Genomic DNA, 7,473 nt, shown 5'->3' with positions numbered 1-7,473 from the left:
ATGGGAGAACAACTTTTGAAAGTCAGCTCTCTCCTCCCACCATGGGTTCTGGAGATCAAATGCAAGTCATCCATGCTTACACAAGTTCTGATCCACCGCATCAGCCATAGAAGGCCCTCTTCCTGGCTTGCTGATGGCTGTCTCACTGTGTTCTCACAGGACCTTTCTCATGTACATGAACTTGCCCTCCCCACTCTCCACCTCATCATGATGCCGCCCCCCCCCCCCCAGTCCTTAACTAATCTCTACCACGAATTTATCCTAAATAGCTCATCTTCAAACATCATCACTTTGGCAGTTAAGGCTTCAGTATTCTCTTCAAGGAGCAGAAGCCACAAACACACACTTTAAAACGATGTACTCAGTGACAAGGACAAATGCATCCCCCTGTTGTCTAAGTATCTTGTGTCTTCTCTCTAAAGAGTTGGGCAGTTTCCCAAGTGAAGACACAAAAATTGTCCTTTACGAAGCCCTTGAAGATTGTTTTATCTTCCCAGAACAAAGATTGTTAATACAACTCTTGATCTTAGATAATGTAAGTTTGCAGTTTCATATACTTTCCTATACCATGGTCTCCATGCTTGATCAGAATGACGATGAACAGCAAATTCCTGCTTGAATTCCCTTTGTTTACACGTCCTCATTTGGCTAAGCTGTTTTAGAGAAGACTGACCATTTGGTCCCAGCTGTGCTGACCACTGGATGAGAAGCACTGTAGACTTGCAATGGGTGAAGCCAAAGGGAAGTAGAGAATGAATGAACTACAATCAGAGAAAGGCCCAAGAGAGAAACAATGTTCCTCTTCTACCCTGGTACTCCAGCTCAGAAATTCCCTGCAAAGACATAGCTGTTAGCTGGAGACATCCTTTCTGTTACACACCTTAAACACAAGCAGGCTCAGGGCAAAGCTTTGAACACTTAGATCAGTAGGAAACCTACAAACTGAGGTGGGGGGAGGGGGATGAACTATGGGTATTTCATAGCTGAGCAGTGCATTTGACAGGGAGTATGAAAGCGTAGGACATCCTTCCGTCTATTTCTGTCTTATGTATTGAAATTCTCTCCTTATGATAATTCTTTAAAAATCAAAGGGTACTCTAGAATAGGTACTAAATTTCTGCAGATTTTGGCAGATCCTGACATACTGTGGCTCCTCTGTCCTTGTGAAGACAAACTGCATTTGCACATCTGTGTGGTCAACAGAGTCTTAGCCAAGTGAACCGAATGGCTCCCGTCAGACTGTGACACCAGGGACGACGTCACAAAGGGGCTCACCTTTCTAGGTGTGCTCCATACAAGGAGTCTCACTCCTCAGCCGATTCAATACTAACACTTCCCATGCTTTCAGCCTTCTCATGCTAAATGGCATAAAGACTATAACTCCTTCTGTTCCAAGATTTCTTTAGGGAAATTAAAATAAGTTAGAGCTCATATTCTTTCATATTAACTGCATTTTAATGCCCACGGTGAGATTTGGGAATTCCACAGACCGATGAACCATGAGGGTGCTATTTTCAGCCCTGCCTTCAGATTCGAGAGTCCCTGGCTCCTTATAGAATGACTGCACTTCATCGAACCCAGTAAAGGCCAGGCTTCTGACAGATGTTGCTGTTCAGAAGAGGTTGAAGTGTACAGAACATAACAGTCTCTCAATAATTAAATACCTGGTGATTCATTGTTACTTGATAGGTGACATGACAAACAGAATTGTTTTTCAGATAAAAACAACCTCATAATAAAATCCTTCAATAATTAAATCCTTTTGGCTAATGCCCAAGATCTTGCAACGCTGAGCAGAGCCAAGGGCTTTACTGAGGTCTCAGGAGGCTTACTCTGAAGAGTCTCCATCCTTCCATACAATTAACAGCTCTGTGGAAGGGATGTGGAATAAGTATTAGGGTGCCCCTTGACACTGAGAGATCTAAAGGAATTTTTTTTTCTTTCCTCTAAAATCTACTGTGATCAAAGAAGACTTAAGGGCGTCAAGAAGAAAAACAAGCTAACACAATTTGTATTGAATTTTGAAAAAAATCTTTCCCTGTAGCTACGGGTAACTGGATAAGAAAACGCTAAACAAGTCCCTGTGGATATATTACATGATGGTATTCAATTTTATATCCTGCTTCCTACATTGGGGATTTATTCAAGATATAGATAGGCTCAAAGACGACATATATAAATAGAAGCATTGCTCAGAGATGAGATTACCCTTGGCTATAAGGCAAAATTACTTCTAAATAGATGATGGTATTAAAAAAAAAGAAACAAAAGATCTCTGGCGTCAGCGCTATAAGAAAGCATAAGGATATTAAAAATTAACCTTGATGCCTGGAAGATTCTTTCAGATGCAGCAAGGGACTGCTGTGGTGAACATGCTCAGTTCACCTTTGCAACAGAACAACCAAATTATCCTCTCTCCTTCCCTACCCAGACCTGAGGGGGACCCATGGAGTCACATTAGAAAGGGCAGTTTGAGCTTCTTGTTGAAAGAGATGTGAGAGAGAAACTTTGCATGATTAGTTTTAATGTCTTCTTTCACTGAGGAGTAGGGTTCCCAGGTAAACGCTGAAAACCCGCTGAAAACCCGCTGAAAACCCAAACTCTCTCTTTTTTGGGTTTTTTGTTTTTTGGGGTTTTTTTTGTTTTTTTGTTTTTGTTTTTGTTTTTTTTTGAGACAGGGTTTCTCTGTGTAGCTTTGCGCCTTTCCTGGATCTCACTCTGTAGACCAGGCTGGCCTCGAACTCACAGAGATCTGCCTGCCTCTGCCTCCTAAGTGCTGGGATTAAAGGCGTGCGCCACCACCGCCCGGCCCCGAACTCTCTCTTAAATTAAGCTATATGCTTAATTTTAAGGGCTGAATTGTCAGTGTTCATGACAGTTCATGATAGTCTAATATGCTACTTAGATGCTTAAGAACACTGCTTATAATTTTTGATCTATCATTCTGTGGGCTATGGTACCTTCTAGATCCGTAATCACATAACCCAGGAATCTTAAGATGCTCTAGGGTTGCCTTTCCCTGGTTGAGCTGCCACATTTGTGTAATTCTGGGGATGTGTAATCAATGTCCTGGGTTGTGACGCAGCAGGACTTCCTCCCCATCTGTGCCAGAAACACTCAGACACGTCCCCAGTTCTTCACCTGAAATGGTCAGTTGTTCTCTCTCTCTCTCTCTCTCTCTCTCTCTCTCTCTCTCTCTCTCTCTCTCTCTCTCTCTCTCATCTAATTCATGAAGCTGAATACTCCACAGAGGTCTCAGAGCTGTAAAACAAGTCCCTTCTTTGGTGAGAATAAAAGGGAGGAAGACTGTCTAGGAGAGAACAGACCCTCTCATCGCCAGTCTAGACTGAGTCCTGGACATTCCAGGATGCCAGAGATAACTGTCTATGGGATTTAAAAGCAGCAACATGAATGTAAAACCTCAATAGGTTCCATGCTTCCTTTCCCAGCCCCTACCATTGTGATACATATTTTAGATAAGCCAAGACTCCTATATCCTTATTAACCATTTCACATCATATCTTTCACAGACACCATTGCTGTCGCTTTGCAATGGGATATACCTCTGTTCAGATCTGGGGTCCTGTGAGTTTATAAAACCAAACAGAGCATGGAATAGACTGAGAGCTCAGTCATCCTCACCTTTGTAACACCCCATGGCTCCTGGTCCCAGTGAACCTTCCAAGAACACACTTCTCATTCAAAAAGTTGCAGGAGGTTGGAGTCTGGATAGATGGCTTAGTGGTCAAGAGCACTGGCTGTTCTTCAAGAGGAACCAGATTCAATTCCCAGCACACACACTGCAGTACATCATCATCTGTAACGCCAAGGGACCTGGTGCCTCTTCTGATCTCTGCAGGGCATGATGTGGCCACCTCCAAATAATTCTAAATGAAGCTTCAAAGAAAAATGGGATTGGCTACCCACTAGCTACCTTGCTGGTCACTACAGCAGAAGGGACAGGGACTCACATGTGCCTACCTACGACCTAGCTTCAAGGGAAGCTGGGCCTGAAAGTTCCCACAACTTTCAACACAAGAGGAGTCCTTCATATTGGCCCCTGAGTAGAAGATGGTGGCATTTTTCTTTAGACTGCCCAAGCCACCTAGGAAGGGAATCCAAAGGCGATTTATTATCAAAGAGTTGGCCTCCAGGCAGTTGACTCTGCATGCTGAGGCCAGGGCTCCGACCACTGCTCCTGAGGCCTTAGACTAAGGAGCTCACGCTTCTTCGTAGCTGATAGCCATACAGACAAGAACATATAAATGATGAAAGAATCCTGCTGGCAAGATGAAGTCAATGAAGAAAAATTCCTGAGAAAATAATTTTCTGCTGGTCAGAAAATACCATTCTGAGGGCCATGTGGAGAACAATTAAATAACCAAAATACCACCAGGAGTTCAGTCTTTGTTTTGAATTTTAATATTTTACATATTCTTTTTATGTCTCTTAAAACAACTATTTTTACCCATCTGTATGACTTAGAGAATTATATTTATATCCTTATACCCCTTAAAGCAACTGGCAGACAAAGATCACATAAATCAATACCTTATATTCTGAAGACCTTGTATCCTGAAGATCCATCTCTTTGGATCAACAACATTAAGATAATTAAACATACTAGTAAGTGATCTATCTACCTATAATTTACATATAGTAATTGTCCTCATCCAATTAAGTGTGTTTTACACTATAAACATCCTGAGACAACATGCCAAGGAAGAGTAAGCGCTGAAGATTTTTAGAGCAAATAGATGATCTTTGAAGAAGAAAATACCCTACCCCTTGGCAATAATGGAGAAAAAAAGGTATGGGGGCATTTTCTTCAAAGGAGACCTCCAGATGACTGCTCTAATGTAATTAGCAACAACTAATTAAACCAATGGTTTATCTATCCAGAGCTGTTTTAACTAGTAACATGTTTTTTGTTTGGTTTTGTTTTTCATATACACTCTGAGATCCCCACAATGTAAGATCACTTGTGAAAGGCAAGAATGAGAGGTAATTTTCTTAGGTTGCTTCTCTGTTGCTGTGATAAAACACTAACCAGAATCTACTTAGGGAGGAAAGAGTTTTTATCTCATACTTCCAGGTAATAGTCCATCACTGAGGGAAGTCAGGACAGGAACTCAAGGCAGGAATCTGAAGACAGGAACAAAGTGCTGATCCCAGAAGAATGTTGCTTACTGGCTATCCTTGGCTCACTCAGCTTGCTTTTTTATACAACCCAAGACCACCTTCCCAGAGATAATATTGCCTACATTGGGCTGGGCCTCCCACATTAATCATTAATCCAGGAAATGCTCCACCAACTTGCCTACAGTCCAATTTGATAGAGGCCATTTTCTCAGTTGAGGTTCCCTCTTCCCAAATGACCCAAGCTTGTATCAAGTTGACAGAAAAACTAACTGGTAGATAACAGTTGGTTGACGACATCTGTAAGCAGCTAGTTACATGGGAACTAGAACCCGGGTACAAGAAAAATTCTTTCCCAAGAATGGCCATACTCTCTTAGCTTGACTCATGCAATATAAAAGTGAATTACTGATATGCCAGCCAGATCAGTTCCTCTAGCCTTTCCCATCTTCGTAGATGTCATTTTTGACTCACACTGGTACTCATTTCTCTATAGACATCATTTGTTGGTATTGAGTATTTTGGGGTTTTGGTTGGTTTTGTTGTTGTTGTTGTTGTTGTTGTTGTGTGTGTGTGTGTGTGTGTGGTGGTGTGTATGTGTTTATGTATCTGCATGTGTGTGTAGTGAATGCCCGTGTGTGTGAGGGGTATCTTCGGGTGCCTTTTCGTAACATCTATTTGCTTCTTTAAGACAAGAGTTTCTCGCTGAACCTAAAGCCCACAATTTTGGATCGGCTGACTGTCCATCAGGCTCCTGGGGTCCACTTGTCTCCCCTTCCCCCACGCTGGGGTTACAGGCATGTGCAGTGCCTGGCTTTCCCGTGACTGCTAAGGATGTGCGCTCAGGTCTGCACGCTTGCACAACATGCTTTCTTACCACCTGAGCCGTCTCCCCAGCCCCTCACTTCTCCACGCATCTCTTTGACTTCATTTTCAATCGATTATCAAGACCCAAATCTCTCTAGCCATCTTAAACCTTTCCTCCCACCCTAGTTCACAGCACCGCACCACCACATCAGCTGGGGACATACAAGGGACCTCCTTGTGCCTCTCCTCCAGTCTTACTCTCTCTACTTTCCCCCACACAGCAGTCGAATCGTCTTGAAATGCAAATCAGAAAATGAAAATCTCTCAGAGGTATCCCTGTGCTCTGAAAATGAAACCCACACAATGCATCCTATCTTACCCCTCACCCCACAGGTACATAAACTATTTATTAACAGCAAAGGCCCAGAATGCTTCACAAATTTGCATGTCATCCTTGCGCAGGGGCCATGCTCATCTTCTCTGTATCATTCCAATTTTAGTATACGTGCTGCTGAAGCGAGCACAATGTGTCCTATCTTTTTTTTTATTTCAAGGTTTATTTATTTGTTATATATACACCTGTTCTGCTTGTATATATATCTACAAGCCAGAAGAGGGCGCCAGATCTCATTACAGATGGTTGTGAGCCACCATGTGGGTACTGGGAATTGAACTCAGGACCTCTGGAAGTACAGCTAGTGCTCTTAGCCACTGAGCCATCTCTCCAGGCCCAATGTGTCCTATCTTAAGTCTTACATCTGACCCCAGCCCCTTCTCTGGCTGACCCCGCACCGAGTCCAGTTTTCCTCCCCGGAGGTATATTGATCTACAGAGACACTTCCTTTGAGTGCCTGATATGCCAATGATTCTCTCACCTCAGGATCTTAGCACATGCTGAGCCCTCTGCCTGGACTATGCTGGTCCCTGGACTTCACCAGGTCCTACATCACATAGACGGTGACAACAAAAAGATCCACCCTCTTTTGGCCCATCAGTATAATCTAGGTGGTTCTCAACCTGTGAGTCACGCCCCTTGGGATCGAATGACCCTTTCACAGAGGTTAACTAAGTCCATCAGAAAACACAGGTATTTACATTATGATTCATAACAGTAGCAAAATCACAATTATGAAGTAGAAATGAAAACAGTTTTGTAGCTGGGGGGCGGGGGGAGGGTGCAGGGTCACCACAATATGAGAAACTATATTAAAGGGTCACAGCTTTAGGAAGGTTGAGAACCACTGCTCTAGAGCATTATTTCTCAGTGTGTTGTACTTCTGCTAGGCAATTATACCTATTTAAATATACGGCATTCATGTGTCTTTATCTTTTTGACAATGTCAGTATCCTTCACTGCACCATAATATCTGACAAACACCAAAAGTGTCTTTTTGTCTCAACTGTTTTCTGAGCACCTAGCAAGTCTGCTATACGTCACCTGTCACCAGAGCCCCTAACCATAGGCCTGGCCCCTAGGTATAACACTTGCCTGCATTAAGAGAAAATGATAATGTGATATATATGAAT

The 7,473-nt window shown here is 42.8% G+C and overlaps 1 non-coding gene across 1 annotated transcript; it reads right to left on the bottom strand.

The window, feature by feature from the left end:
* Positions 1-6,363: 6,363 nt before the first annotated feature.
* On the bottom strand, positions 6,364-6,470 carry LOC114693639. The gene has a single exon (XR_003734581.1). It is a non-coding gene; the product is annotated as a U6 spliceosomal RNA (small nuclear RNA).
* Positions 6,471-7,473: the final 1,003 nt, after the last annotated feature.

The sequence above is a fragment of the Peromyscus leucopus genome, chromosome 13 (assembly GCF_004664715.2).
Source record: "Peromyscus leucopus breed LL Stock chromosome 13, UCI_PerLeu_2.1, whole genome shotgun sequence".
Lineage (NCBI taxonomy): Eukaryota > Metazoa > Chordata > Mammalia > Rodentia > Cricetidae > Peromyscus > Peromyscus leucopus.
Note: the sequence above shows the minus strand (reverse complement) of the source record. Positions and strands in the feature narration are given on the sequence as shown.